Here is a 16,379-nt window from a genome sequence, read left to right on the forward strand (position 1 = left end):
TCCGCAAGGTCAACCTTCCATGACTGATGTTATGTCCCAAGAACATCACCTCTGCTTTCACAAATTCAGTTTTGTTTCAGTTTATCACCAGTTTTGCTTCTTGTCGTCATCCAAGTAGCTCTGTCAACTGTACCATGTGATCTTTCCAGGACTTACTAAAAATCTGCACAGTTTGTTAACCCAGCCACAACTCTGTTCATGAGTCTTTGGAATGTCTTTGGAAGGGCATTACTTTTAATTGATGTAGCCCATTTCGGATTACAAATGCAGAAATTTATTTTACCATATCTGATAATGGTACCTGCCAGTAACCACTCATTAAGTCCAACTTGGTGAAGTAACTGGCTTGTCCAATTTTCTTGATACAGTCCTCCGATCTTGGTATTGGATATGAGTCCAATTTTGTAATGGCATTGACCTTCCGATAATCTACAGAAAAATCACTGAGTCCCGTCCACTTTGAGAACTAAGACGATTGGCAAGCTCCACTTGCTCTGCCTGGTTCAGTGATATTCTCGTTGAGCATGGCCTCCACCTCAATCTGGACCTGTCTGAATTTGAAAGGATTAAGCCAATAGGGTTTTTTGAATGGAACAGCATTCCCCATGTTTACTTCATGCACAATAACATTAATCCTCCCCATCTGATTTCCTACACATGAGATCATACTACAGTAACAAACGTTTCAAGTTTGTTCTTTGCTCCTGGGACAGATAGTTGACTAACCTATTCCATTCCTCAAGGACATCTTCAATTTTTAACATATTTTGAGGCACACCAAAATTCACATCATCTGGATTTGATTCCTCACTCTGCGAGGTAGTAAGTAATACCTGTTTCTCCAGTTGTTCCTCTCTTCTAGTTCTCTGGAGGGAACCTACACACTCATTTATAAGCTGTGTAAAAGGTTCTTCGAATGCGGGAATTGGCAACAATGGTGATGGTTTTATTACCCCCTGTGGCTTACCTACCATTTGGCACGTATGTTACATACAGCAAAAGTTAACCACATCCTTGTGCACTCCAGGCCAATAAAAATGTTTTTGTACCATAGCCTGAGTTCTTCATACCCCTAGGTGACCTCCGACAGGTAGTCCTTGTGCTACCCGTAACACTTGCTGTCTGAATGCTATCGGCAACACAATCTGGTGCACTTTAGCCCATTTCTCATCTGCACTAAGCTGCTGTGGTCTCCATTTCCATCTTAGGATCCTATCTTTCAGAATATAACCCTCAGGAATATTCTCTGCCTCCTTTTCGGAGTACACATCCACATATATATATCATGTATTTCTGTTGCAAGTCCTTTAGCCTTTCAGGACTAAATACTTCTTTCTGTCTGACCCCCTGCCTGTTCAGGTTTTTTTCTGCACTATAACGTCAAACAGGGTGTCTGCTAACTGAACCTCAACTCCCTCATCTTTCTGTTTAGTGTTTGCATTGTGCTGTGACTTATGATTGTGCGATCTTGTTACTACACAGTCTGGGAAAATACCAGGATATTTTTCTTTTAGCTCCTCAGTTTCTTGGTCTTCCTTGAGCTTCTGCACAACAAGGGGTGTCACTCCCACCTTGGGCCCTGCTAAATCATTCATTCCCAAGAACAAATTGAATTCGTGGAACTGACGCTGTGTCAATCATTCCCACTGTTACTTTCCCAGTCTTGAGTTGGCACTCCAACCTGATCTTATTTAGGAAATGCTAAATTTCTGTCCATCTATCCCACAAATTGCCACACTCTTGGGTAACAGATCATAAAGAGTGCATATTCACTCATCTGTTGCTATTAGAAATGGGTTAGATCCTGTATCTCAAAATGATAACTTTCTCTCCTTGTTCTTTCTGAGTAAACTTTTCCCACAAAGGCAAATTCTTTATAGAGGTCAGGCACTAACTTCATACCCAGCCCCTGCCCAGGCTGTGCACTCTCCTGCAGCTCCTTGGCTCTTGGGGTCTCCTTTACTATTTCACTAATGCCACTGGCTTAGTTTCTTTTACCACATCTTTTCCCACCATGCCTTTCTTTAGTGACCAGCACTCTGACTTGATGTGTCCCACTTTACCACAGTGGAAACACCCGAGGCTTTTCACCTCCTTTCCATCCTCTTGGACTTCTTTTTTAACCTGTGGTAAACACTTACCAGTACTCTCTACTCTTTGTTTCATAGTGTAGGATCTCCCTTTCTCCCAACTTTCCCTCACAGACAAAATTCTGGACAGGAAGCTTGTCTTATGCACCAACATGTATTCATCTGCTAATTCTGCTGTCCTTCTCACTTTCTGAACCTTCTGTTGGGGGTCAGAAGGTTCAGAAAGTGAGAAGTGAAAATGGTCCGAACATAATTTAAACTGATTGGCCAAATTTGCATTTGTTGTGTACCATGGCAACTCAGCTGCACTATTGGTTTCACAGTCAAATGTTACATTTTAATTCTTTCAGCACACTGTGCCTCTAAGTCCGTGCCAGCTTCCAGTCTCTCTTAAAGAGAGTACACACCTACACCTTCATAACACTAAGTTTGAGAGTCTTAGTTGGATTCACGCACTTGGAAGAGACGGTTGGAGGTTCAGTTCAGATGCAAGCTTTGAGCAAGTAACCTACGATACTCACCGGTGTGGTACTCCTAATAAGATGTTCAATCAGGATCCCATTTATATCATGCTTATTTCCGATATGTAAATGACACATTTGCGATATTTAAATCTGATATTCTTCACACCTTAAACTCCATTCTGTGCTCAATTTACTATTGAAATAGAGCAGTCAAATTAGCTCCCTTTTTTCAATGTATTAGTTGAGAATTCTGAGAGTGGTTGAGAATTCTTAACCACTCTCTACCAAAAGCCTTCTTTGACTGATCAGTTTGTATGTTGGAATTCCGATAGTCATGGTAAATCTTATTGGCAACCTCATAAATAGGGCCCTAGCTGTCTCCCTCTCTATGGGAACTTGAGCTGAGATAGAGCATTTCCAAACTACCCTGTGTGATAGTGAATGCCCTGACCAAATCATCACTCAGCATGTATCTGGAAAACTCAAGAAAGGGCCTACACTCGTGCATCCTCCCCAGGTCAGCCGGGTCGGTGAAAGTGAGAAGCACGTCGTCGGTGTAGGCCGAGAGGACCACCCCTGTGCCCGCGCCGCGCAGAACCAGCCCGAACAACCTCCTCCACAAGAGGCGCAGGAAAGGCTCCATGCACAGGGAATAGAGCTGGCCGGTCAGGGGGCAGCCTTGATGCACTCCTCTCTCGAAGCGAAGGGGCGCCGTCAGGGGCCCGTTAACTTTAACCAAACACTTTGCGGCGGCGTACAAAAGTCGGATCCGGGCAACGAGCGTAGACGTTCACCAAGTGAAGCACCGCGCCCCCGGCTTAGCCTCCGGTGCCGGGGCCTGTGGTATTGACTTCGGGGGAGGGGGAATGGGTGCGGCAGCACCACCATCGGCGCGGGCTGGGCGGCCTTCTGGGTGGGGCAGTTTTTCCTTATGTGCCCCACCTCGCGGCACAGGTGGCACCGCACGCCGTCCGCCGTCCAGAAGACGCGGTAGGCCACGCCCTCGTGGAGGACGGTAAAATTGCCCTCGGTGACCTCCTCCCGGGCCAGGCAAATAAATACCTGGGGCCAGAAGGAGTAGATGTGTCTTAGGGCAGGGTCCTTCAGACCGAGCAGGAACGGCTGGACACCCGACCGGATCTCCCCCAGGGTGGTGAGGTGGGGGAGAAGGAGCTCGCTGGCAATGAAGGGCGGGACATTAGAGATCACGACCCTCTGGGCCGTAACCTCCAAAGGGTCGATGGGCAAATGTGTCCCGCCCACGGTGAGCCCCCTCTCCACGGCCAGGTGGACCGCCTGCTCGGTCTTCAGGAAAAATACGGCCTTCCCGTACATCCGGGCCACAGCGACGATGGCCAGTGGGCCGACCACACTAGCCATGGCCTTGCTGCAGGCCTCGATGGTCATGTTGGGGTGGGGATAGGCCTTGACCCCTAGGCGTTTGGTCAGGTGCCTGAAGGGGCTTGCAGTCGAGACCGGGGTTGTGACAGCCGAGCCTAAGGCAGCGGCTACCCCGGCGTAGGTGCGGCTGGGCCCGGCGACCTTCGGGCTCGCCATATTCTGCTGCTGGATATTATTGTGCCCCAGGCAGCGGTGGAGGTGGGCCCCTGGTAGCAGCAGTGGTGGAGGTTGTGGGGAGGGGCCCAAGGCGAGTCACCCAAGGCAAGTCCCAGGCAGCGACAGTGGAGACCTGCCTCAGGCAACAGCAGTGGTGGAAGCAGGCCTCGGGCGAGTCCAAGGTAAGCCCTCGGTTGCAGTGGTGGGGGCAGACCTGTTGGGGAGAGTCCCCAAAGCAAGTCCCAGGCAGCCCCAAAATCGAGTCCCAGGCAGTAGTGGTGGAGATGGGCCCAAGGCGAGTCCCACGCAGCAGCGGTGGAGGCAGGCCTCAGGCGACAGCAACAGTGGAGGCAGGCCTCTGGCAAGTCCTAGGCAGTTCCCTTGGTTGCAGTGGTGGGGGCAGACCTGTTGGGGAGGGTTCCCAAGGCAAGTCCCAGGCAGCCCCGAGATTGAGTCCCAGGCATCAGCAGCAGTGGAGGCTGTGGGGAGTGGCCCCAAGGCGAGTCCCAGGCAGCGCTGGTGGAGGCAGGCCTTAGACAACAACAGCAGTGGAGGCAGGCCTCTGGCAAGTCCCGGGCAGGCCCTCGGTCGCAGCGGCGAGGGGCAGGCCTGTCGGGGAGGGTCCCCAAGGCAAGTCCCAGGCAGCCCCAAAATTAAGTCCCAGGCAGCAGCAGTGGAGGTGGGCCTCCAACAACAGCAGCAGCGGTGAAGGTCCTGGGAGGGGCCCCAAGGCAAGTCCCAGGCAGCAGCAGTGAGGCAGGCCCCAAGCAGCAACAGCCGAGGCAGGTCCGGGCGGGGCCCCAGAGACCAGAAGCAGCGAGGCCCAGGCTGCAGCTCCAAAAGCAGGCCCCAGACCAAAAAGCTCCCACCTCCTGCCTCTGCCCCCTCCTCTTCCTCTTCTTCTTCTTCTTCCTCCCTCTTCTTTCTTTCTTCCTTCCTTCCTTCCTCACGACGTAAGGCAGCTAGTCCAGGGACAGTCCCCTTCAAGGAGGAGAGTCCTTGCACTCACTCTCACACTCAAGATAGGCAAACACCCGAGTGGCCAGTGACAAACACTGCCCTTCACATCAAAGGGCAGTGCTGTGTGATCAAAACAGTGAGGGCGAGGGTAGGGACTAAATCAAAATAGAGTTGGAGGGAGAAATGATGCACTCCACTCCCTGCGGCGCCCACCTCTCCCTGAACAACTCCAGGGTGTTGGTCGACACTGCGTGCTCCTTCTCCAAGGACACTCGGGCTCTAACATAACCGCGGAAGAGGGACAGGCAGTTGGCCCTAACGACCCCCTCCACGGCCCGCTGCCTGGACCTGTTGATGGCCAGTTTGGCCAGGCCCAGGAGCAGACCCACGAGGAGGTCTTCAGACCTGCCCTCCTTCCTCCGTACCGGGTGCCCAAAGATCAGGAGCGTGGGACTGAAGTGCAGCCAAAAACAGAGGAGAAGGTTTTTAAGGAAATCAAAAAGGGAGTGCAAACGCCCACACCCAATATAGACGTGGTCCATGGACTCCACAGCGCCACAGAACAAGCAGTTGGGCTGGGAGTCTGTGAACCACCGCAACCTGCGGTTGCAGGGGACTGCTGCGTGCAGCACCCTCCACCCCAGATCCCCGAGAGAAAGGGGGAGGACTCCCGCGTAGAGAGCCCTCCACTGGGGAACAATTCTGTTTCTTTTATTTTACCAAAGCAACTTTTTTTTTTCCCCCACACTACCGCCTAACTGCGGTAGTGCTTATTACAATTCTGTTTCTTTTTTTTTTGTTTTGGGAGGGTAGGGACTAAATCAAAATAGAGTTGGAATGTCACCGCTTTTATTTATTTATTTTTTAAATTCCACCACCAGGAAGATAGGAAAACACCCGAGTGTCCAGTGACAAACACTGCCCTTCACATCAAAGGGCAGTGCTGTGTGATCAAAACAGTGAAGGGGAGGGTAGGGACTAAATCAAAATAGAGTTGGAGGGAGAAATGATGCACTCCACTCCCAACAATTCTGTTTCTGTCAGCCAGGGGTCAGTGATTGGACCAGATTAACAAGCCCAGTCAGAGAACTCATAGTCTGTGAGGTCCACCTGACTGACCTTGTTACAGTCAGTACAGTTAGGATCCAATAGGGAAGGCATACAGAATGGTGTCTTTATTTCAAACGAAATGGAGTATAAAACTAGGATGTCTTTCTAAAACTGGTTAGACCACAACTGGAATACTATGAGCAGCTTTGATGTCCTTGTCTGAGGAATGATACACTTGATAATTTTTTATGATCCCTTTACCTTAATTAGTTTGTCCAGTTTTGGATTACTTGGATACTCTTAGCATGCAACTCTGATACCTATCATGTTATTCCAGCCATTAGGGTTGTTTCATGCACCACCTTATTTTTAATTATTTTGGAATTATCTATCTGCCTCAAATAATCAGATTACTGGCCATACCTTCACCAGCTGTTCACCTGTTTACACTTTACTCACACCATCTGACACTTTTGATCACCTACAGAGACTTATTATTCAGCCTATTGACACTCCACTCACACCATTTGTACAATCTTTTGATCTCTCTGCCTACACTTCATGTGCCTGTGTGCTTCCCTTCACTTAATCTGATGAAGGGGCAGCGCTCCGAAAGCTTGTGATTTCAAATAAACCTGTTGGACTATCACCTGGTGTCAGGTGACTTCTGACCTTGTCCACCCCAGTCCAAAACTGGCACCTGCACACCATGAAAGATATACTAGCACGGAAGCAAATGTAGATTTCACTCGTTTCCTCATTTTCCCCTATCCCCATCTTATTCCAGTTCAACCTTCCAACTCAGCACCATCTTCATGACCTGTCCATCTTTCTTCCCATCTGTCAGCTCCACCTTCCCCTTTGACCTATCATCTTTACCCCCATCCCCATCTACCTATCACACTCTCAGCTACCTTACCCCCAGCCCCACCCCCCTCCCATTTATCTCATCAACCCCTCGGCTCACAGCCTCATTCCGGATGAAGGGCTTTTGCCCGAGACGTTGATTCTCCTGGCTCCTCAGATGCTGCCTGACCTGCTGTGCTTTTCCAGCACCACTCTAATGTAGACTCTGATTTCCATCATCTGCAGTCCTCACTTTCGCCTAGAATTGGGGGCAGAGAAAGTTATTAGATTAATACAGATATGAATAGATTTTCTTCCGAAGAGAGGTTGAGTATGTTGAGCCTGTATTCATTGGAAATTAGAAGAATCAGAAGAGATTTTGAGAAATATATGAGAAATTTAGGGGCTTGACGAGGTAGATGCAGAGAATCTGTTTCTCCTTGTGGGAGAATAAAGGCACTGATGGAATAGTCTCAGATTAAGGGATTGCACATTTAAGACAGAGATGGTAAGGAATTCCCTCTCTCAGAAGGTTAACAATCTGTGGAATTCTTTACCACGGAGGGCTGTCAAGGCTGGGTCATTAAATATATTCAAGGCTGAGACAGACTTTTAATCAGCAAGGGGATCAAGGGTAATGGGGCTAAGACAGGAAAGCGTTGATGATTATCAGGTCAGCCATAATCTCATAGAATGGTAGAGCAATCTTGGTGCACTGAATGGTCTATTTCTGCTCCTGTGTCTTATAGTCTTATTATGCTTATCCATCTCACACAGGCCTTCATATCCTGGATCCACAAATCTACCTACAGACTACAAAACGACAATCAAGGAACCAATTCACCGATCCCAAGTTGCAGAGATTGGACTGAAATTATTAACTACGATAGGTTGTGCGTAAAGTGTGATGAAAGCCACATTGTCTCTTTCTGCATTTAATGGAAGGGTCTATGGCCACATGAAGGACAAGCAAAGACAAGGGCAAATAGCTAAAACCTACATTTCTGTAGTGGTTTTCAAGGTCTCAGGACAATGTCATAATGTATGAATGTAACAGCCAATTTGTGAATGGTAAGATCCCACAAACGAGAGTAAAGTGAATGATCATCTGATTTCAATGACTTTTCTTTGTCATTCACTGACAGATCTATGAGGAGAAAGTGAGGTCTGCAGATGCTGGAGATCAGAGCTGGAAATGTGTTGCTGGAAAAGCGCAGCAGGTCAGGCAGCATCCAGGGAACAGGAGAATCGACGTTTCGGGCATAAGCCCTTCTTCAGGAAGAAGGGCTTATGCCCGAAACGTCGATTCTCCTGTTCCCTGGATGCTGCCTGACCTGCTGCGCTTTTCCAGCAACACATTTCCAGCACTGACAGATCTAGCCAGGATCATTCCGGAATGTGAAGATACTACTGGCTTCTTTCCTCCGCTCCCTCACTCCAGATTGTCTTTTTGAACATTTCTCCCTTGCCCTCTTCACCAATAGCAATCTAGTGAATTTATCAACAACTTGGACTAAAATGCTGATGACGTTATATATTTAATAGAAACCCATCTGGTTCAAAATGTCCTTTGGGGAACAAAATCTACTATCCTTGCATGAGCTGGCCTACCTGTGACTCCGGGCTACACAAATCACAGACCCTCTGAAATAGCCAAACAAAGCACACAGATGTGTCAAAACTGCGACAGGAAACCTGAAGAAGAACAGACAGAACCCCATTAATTGACCTGTGCACAAGGAATGACAAGACACACCCTCTTCTGGTGCCAAACTTGGGTAATCTGAGTCACAGGCTCGTCAAGCCTGAAAAGTCATACTCATGGAATCGTACCTTACAACGTCCCATCACCACGATCACCATCCCTGGGTATGTCCTGTCCTAATGGCAAGGCCGATCCACAAAACCTGCAACACCGTGGAATGGATTCAAGAGGAATTTACCCTAGGAGTCCCCAGTATTGACTCTGGACCCCATGAAGTCTCATGGTATCAGTCATACGTAGGCAATGAAATCTGCTGTTTACTCCCCTTGGCTGACCAGTCCTTGTACTTCCCGATATTTGGAAAAAAGCACAGAGGCTGACAAGGGCCACAGAATGTACTCTGGGTGGGGGATCTCAATGTCCACCATCATGAGGAGCTTGGCAGCACCACTCCTGACTGAGGTGATCAAATCCAGCTGGACTGGATTTGCAGCAGATGGTGAGGGAACCAACAAGAGGGAAAAACAGAATTGAATTTATTGTCACGTATACCGAGGCACAGTGAAAAGCTTTGTCTTGCGAGCAATACAGGCAGATCACAGAGTTAAATAGCACAGAGAAGTAAATAATAGGTAAACAACGGCAAAACAGGCGAATGCTAAGAGTTTGAGTGTCCATTCAGTATCTAACAACAGTCGGGTAGAAACTGTTACAAAACCGGCTGGTGCGTGTGTTCAGGCTTCTGTACCTTCTCCCCAATGGTAGAGGGTGTAGAAAAACATTGTCAGGGTGGGATGGATCTTTGAGAATGCTGGCGGCCTTTCCTTGACAGCGGGTCTGGTAGATGGATTCTATAGATGGGCCTTTGTAATTGTCCGGGCCAAGTTCACCTCTCTCTGTAACTGTCTCTGATCTTGAATGGTACAGTTGCCACACCAGGGAGTGATACATCCAGACAGAATGCTCTCGATGACGCACCTATAAAAGTTGGCGAGGGTATTCGCCGTCATGCTAAATTCCCTCAGCTGCCTGAGGAACAGGAGACGTTGTTGGGCCTTTGTAACCAGTGCATCCACATGAAGAGTCCAAGAAAGCTCATTGTGGATGACCACTCCCAGGAGCTTGACACTCTCCACTCATTCCACCTCTGTGCTGTTAATGTGTAGGGGGGTATGAGTAACATCCCGCTGAAAGTCAGTAATGAGTCCCTTGGTTTTGCCAGCATTGAGAGCTAGGTTGTTCTCAGTGCACCATTTTCCCAGGTCTTCCACCTCCCGTCTGTAGTCTGTTTCGTCAGCATCTGAGATTTGACTGACTATGGTGGTGTCATCAGCGAACTTGTAAATGGCATTAGTCTGGTTTTGGCGACACAGTCATGGGTATACAGTGAGTACAGTAGGGGGTTGAGTACACACCCCTGGGGCTCCAGTATTGAGCGTTAGTGACGATGAAACATTGTGGCCTGTGGGTTAGGAAACTGAGCATCCATTTGCAGAGAGTGGGGCTTAGTCCAAAATCACTAAGTTTAGTAATCAGTCTCCAGGGGATAATAGTGTTGAAGACTGAACTGTAGTCAATGAGTAGGATTCTTACGTAGCTGTTCTTGGTGTCAAGATGTTCTTGGGAGGAGTGAAGGGCAAGTGATATGGCATCTGACGTGGATCTGTTGGTCCGATAGGCAAATTAGAGTGGGTCAAGGATAGTGGGGAGGCTGGAGTTGATTAATGCCATGACCAGAGTTGAAAAGTGTGGTGCTGCAAAAGCGCAGCAGGTCAGGCAGCATCCGAGGAGCAGGAGAATCAACGTTTTGGGCATAAGCCCTTCTTCAAGAATGAGGGAATGAAGAAGGGCTTATGCCTGAAACATTGATTCTCCTGCTCCTCGGATGCTGCCTGACCTGCTGCGCTTTTGCAGCACCACACTTTTCAACTCTGATCTCCAGCATCTGCAGTCCTCACTTTCTCCTAATGCCATGACCAGCCTTTCAAAGCATTTCATGACCACTGGACGGTAGTCATTGAGACATGCTGCATGAGCCGCCTTAGGCAGAGGGATGATGCTGGCCCTCTTGAAACAGGCAAGGACAGTGGCCTGCTGCAGGGAGAGGTTGAAGGTGTCCGAGAAGACCTCTGCCAGTTGATCTGCACATGCTCTGAGTGCACGGCCTGGTACTCCGTCTGGTCCCATCGCTTTCCTTGGATTCACATGAAAGAAAACTGATCTGCCCTCTGATGCAGTGACTGTTGGGATAGGTTTGTCAGGGCTTGTCAGAATAGGTGTTACCTCTCCGCTGAAATTCTGCTCAAAGCGAACATCGAAGGTGTTGAGACGATCTGGGAGGGATGTGTCATCGTCTGCTATCTTGCACTGTCTCTTTTTAGAACATGTGATGTCATTCAGTCCTTGCCATAGTCGCTGGGTGTCTGTCTGGGTCTCTAGTTTGGATCGGTATTGGTCCTTGGCTGTCTTAATGGCTCTGTGAAGGTCATACTTGGATTCCTTATATCTGAGTGGGTCTGCTGATCTGAAGGCCTCACGCCTGGTTTTAGCAGGTTCTGTATGTCCTGATTCATCCAGGGTTTCCTGTTGGGGAACACCCGGATTGACTTCCTCACTACACAGTCCTCCACACACTTGCTGATAAAGTCTGTGACGGTGGTGACGTACTCGTCTAAGGTACCTGCGGACTGTTTGAACACGGCCCAATCAGCCGATTCCAGACAGTACCAGAGTTGATCCTCTGCCTCCTCCAACCAGCACTGGACCTGTATCCGCGAGGGGGTCTCCTGCTTGAGCTTTTGCCTATAAGCCGGGAGAAGAAACATGGCATTGTGGTCAGAGTTCCCGAAATGAGGGCGGGGGGATGGAGTGGTAGGCATCCTTCACAGTGGTGTAGCAGCAGTCTGAAATGTTCGGGCCCCTGGTGGGGCAGGTAATGTTCTGGTGGTACTTGGGCAATACCTTTCTTAGATAGGCCTGATTGAAGTCACCAGTTACAATAAGCAGGGTCTCGGGGTGTTCCATCTCCAGGGTGTTGGTGGTGGTGTACAGCACATCCAGAGCTTCCTCAATATTTGCTTGTGGCGGAATGTACACAGTAGTTAGTATCACAGCGGTAAATTCCTGCGATAGATAGAAGGCACGGCATTTGATGGTGAGGAATTCAGGGTTTGGGGAACAATGGCTGCCCAGAGGTTGCAATGTCCGTGCACTACAAGTTGATTGAAAGAGCAAACCCCTCCACCCTTTGTCTTATCCAAGGACGCTGTACAGTCAGTAGGATGGATACTGAAGAAGTCCTGAAGAAGGGCATATGCCCGAAACGTCGATTCTCCTGTTCCCTGGATGCTGCCTGACCTGCTGCACTTTTCCAGCAACACATTTCCAGCTCTGATCTCCAGCATCTGCAGACCTCACTTTCTCCTCCCAGTAGGATGGATAGAAAAACCATCAGCCTGAAGTGCACAGTCGGGAATGGATGGGTTGAGCCAGGTTTCTGTGAAGCAGAGTGCGGAGCAGTCCCGCAGTTCACGCTGGAAGCTGAGCTGTGATCTGAGTTTGTCCATCTTGTTCTCCAGAGATTGTACATCTGCTAGGAGTAAGCTAGGAAGGGAGGGTCTTGAAACTGCGTAGCCGCAGTCTTACTAGCAGGCCGGCACGCTTATCCCACTGCCTCGCAGGTGACTTCATCCTCACCAATCATAACAGCATTGGCAGGAGGAACCACCTCGGGTTTTTATGATCACTTTCCTTGGTCCATCAGGTTTACTGTGGGTTTCAACGACATGTAGCAATTCTAGGAATAGACCATTTCCAATGTTCGTTGTTAAAGCAAAGTATGCCACGGAAAATACTGCAAAAATCTTCTCACACTGTGCTTACACTCACAAGTTAATTCCTTTCACATGGACTTGTCCAAAGATCAGACCAGAACAGAGCATGTGATTAGTGAACACGGTCTAAACTTTGAGTCAGTGATCTATCGACCTCCTTGAGTTAGCTACACGTTTACTGTGAGAGAAGCTGTTTTATACTCGTCCCATAGATGCTGAACATTCGAAGCCTTGACATTATCCAATCTCCAGCAAGTGATTAATTTAACAAATCGCCAACATCACAAACGTGTCATGTTTTCCACATCGCTTTGATAATTAATTTATTAAGACTTGAATGTGTCGCTTGGAAAGACACTTATCTCTTGCCTGAAATGAGCCTTGACATAAAACTTAACTTGCACACGATGTTCACCATTTTTATATCGTCAAATCAACTGTCTGATTTTCATACAGCACAAGTCCATGGCAATCACAGTAGTCCACATTGAAAATCTGATTCAGTATCTGTTTTAAACAAAACTTAAGGATTTACATGTATTTGGAAAGGCAAGGACTGATTAGGGATAGTCAACATGGCTTTGTGCATGGGAAATCATGTCTTACAAACTTGGTTGAGTTTTTTGAAGAAGTAACATAGAGGATTGATGAGGGCAGAGTGGTGGATGTGATCTATATGGACTTCAGTAAGGCATTCAACATGGTTCTGCATGGTACACTGGTTAGCAAGGTTAGATCACATGGCATACAGGGAGATCTAGCCATTTGGATACAGAAGTGGCTCAAAGGTAGGAGACAAAGGGTTGCTTTTCAGACTGGAGGCCTGTGACCAACGGTGTTCCACAAGGAATGGTGCTGGGTCCACTGCTTTTTGTCATTTATATAAATGATTTGGATGTGAACGTAGGAGGTATGGTTAGTATATTTGGTGGTGTAGTGGACAGCAAAAAAGGTTGCCTTAGAGAACAACGGGACCTTGGGCTGAAGAGGGACAGATGGAGTTTAATTTAGATAAATGTGAGGTGCTGAAATTTGGAAAGGCAAATAAGGCAGGACTTATACACTTAATGGTAACGTCCCTGGAGTGCAGGTTCATAGCTCCTTGAAAGTGGAATCTCAGGTAGACAGGATAGTGAAGAAGGTGTTTGGTATACTTGCCTTTCTTGTTCAGTGCATTGAGTATAGGAGTTGGGAGGTCATGTACATGAAATTGGTTAGGTCACTTTTGGAATACTAGGTGCAGTTCTGCTCTCCCTGCAGTAGAAAGGATGTCGTGAAGCTTGAAAAGGTGCAGAAAAGATTTACAAGAATGTTGCCAGGGTTGGAGGGTTTGAGCTATAGGGAGAGGCTGAATAAACTGGGGCTTTTTTTCCCTGGAGCATTGGAGGCTGAAGGGTGACCTTAAAGAGGTTTATAAAATCACGAGGGGCATCGATAGAGTGAATAGCCAAAGTCTTTTCCCTGGTATGGGGAGTTCAAAACTAGAGGGAATAGGTTTAAGGTGAGAGCTGGAAATGTGTTGCTGGAAAGGCGCAGCAGGTCAGGCAGCATCCAGGGAACAGGAGAATCAACGTTTCGGGCATAAGCCCTTCTTCAGGAATGAGGAAAGTTTGTCCAGCAGGCTAAGATAAGGTGAGAGGGGAAAGATTGAAAAGAGACCTAAGGATAAACGTTTTCACATAGAGGGTGGTGTGTGTATGGAATGAGCTGCCCGAGGAAGTGGTGGAGGCTGCAGTTACAAAGTCTCATCTACCTGACAACATGGAGAATTGCCCAAATATGTCTTGTCCCTAAAAATCAGGACAAATCCAAACCATCCAATTAGGCCGTGTCTAAGGCCATCTTGATCATCCCACCACCACAATTTGAGATATTCGCTGGTGATTACACGATGTTCAGCACCATTCACGACTCCTCAGATCCTGAAGCAGTCCAATGTCTAAATGCAGCAAGGCCTGGATAACATTCAGTCTTGAGCTGATCAGCGTGAAATAACATTCACATCACACAGTGCCGAGTGGTCTCGTCACCACCTGGAGGTTACCTCCGGTGTCGGCATCCAGGTATTCCAGCAGCTTGGCAGCTGGTCTCATCCAGGAGTGGTGATCTCTGCTCTTTGACCCAGCATCATGGTCTACCCTGGATGCATCTTCCAGCTACTCCACATCTTTAATCAAATTTCTCTGAGCCCAGGAGCTGAACTGTGATGAACTTTGTCTTAATTTTACTTTATTTTATCATTATGTATGAGTTTTTTCATTAATGTAAGCACCGTGTTAGGATGACTTATAAAACTTGTCATTGTTTTATTCATGTAAAACTACACATGACAATAAATTTCTATTCTATTCCAATGACCATCTCCAACGGGAAATCATCTGAGCCATGTCCCCAGTAATTAAAGCTATGACAATAGCTGAATCTCCCACCAGCAACATCTAAGTGGTTACCATCAACCAGAAGCTTAAATGATCCAGATATATTAATATTGTGCTATCAGAGGCTGAGAATCCTGCACTAAATATCTCACCTTCTTTCTCCCTGATGCATGTCCCTATCAACAAAGCACAAATCATCGAACAGTGCAGCACAGTACAGGCCCTTCAACCCTCAATGTTGTGCCTATCTTTTTTCCGCTCTAATACCAAACTAACCTACATACCCTTCATTTTACTATCGTCCAAGAGTCGCTTAAATCTCCCTAATGTATCTGACTCTACGACCACTGCTGGCAGTGCATTCCACACACCCACCACTGTCTGCACAATGAACCTACTTCTGACATCTCCCCTAAACCTTCCTCCAAACACCTTAAAATTGTGCCCCCTCGTGGTAGCCATCTCTGCCCTGGGAAAAAAGTCTCTGGCTAACCACATTATCGATGCCTCTCAACATTTTGTACACTTCAATCAAGTCACCTCTTATCCTTCTTCACTCCAATGAGAAAAGTCCTAGCTCCCTCAGCCTTTCTTCATAAGACCTGCCCTCCAGTCCAGGCAGCATCCTGGTAAATCTCCTCTGCACCCTCTCTAAGGCTACCACATCCTTCCTTTAATGAGTCGACCAGAACTAAACACAGTGTTCCAAATGTGGTAGGGTTTTATAGAGCTGCAACCTAACCTCATGGCTATTAAACTCTATTTCCCTGCTAATGAAAGCCAACACATGCTATGTCTTCTTAACAACTCTATCAACTTAGGTGGCAATTTTGAGGGATCTATGGACATGGGACCCAAGATCCCTCTGTAGCTCCACACTGTCAACAATCCTGCCTTTAACCCTGAATTCTGCATTCAAATTCTACCTTCCAAAATGAATTAAAGAACAAAGAAAATTTACAGCCCAGGAACAGGCCCTTCGGCCCTCCAAGCCTGAGCCGATCCAAATGTACTGTCTAAACCTGTCGGTCAATTCCTAAGCATCTGTATCTCTCTGCTCCCCACTTACTCATGTGTTTACTTCACCCTTTTCCAAGTTGAACTCAATCTGCCACTACCAGCCCAGTTCTGCATCCTGAGTGTGAGGTGAGTGTGATGGAATACCACACACTTGTCTGCTTGAGTGCAACACCAGTAACACTGAAGAAACTCAACATGGGGGGCACGGTGGCTCAGTGGTTAGCATTGCTGTCTCACAGCACCAGGGTCCCAGGTTTGATTCCAGCCTCAGGCGACTGTCTGTGTGGAGTTTGCACATTCTCCCCGTGTCTGTGTGGGTTCCCTCCGAGTGCTCCAGTTTCCTCCCACAATCCAAAGATGTGCAGGTCAGGTGAATTGGCCATGCTAAATTGTCCATAGTGTTAGGTACATTAGTCAGAGGGAAATGTGTCTGGATGGTTTACTCTTTGGAGGGTCAGTGTAGACTTGTTGGGCCG

Source organism: Chiloscyllium plagiosum, unplaced genomic scaffold, assembly GCF_037043375.1.
Source record: "Chiloscyllium plagiosum isolate Xiang-an unplaced genomic scaffold, Cpla_swu_hap1 HiC_scaffold_8, whole genome shotgun sequence".
NCBI lineage: Eukaryota > Metazoa > Chordata > Chondrichthyes > Orectolobiformes > Hemiscylliidae > Chiloscyllium > Chiloscyllium plagiosum.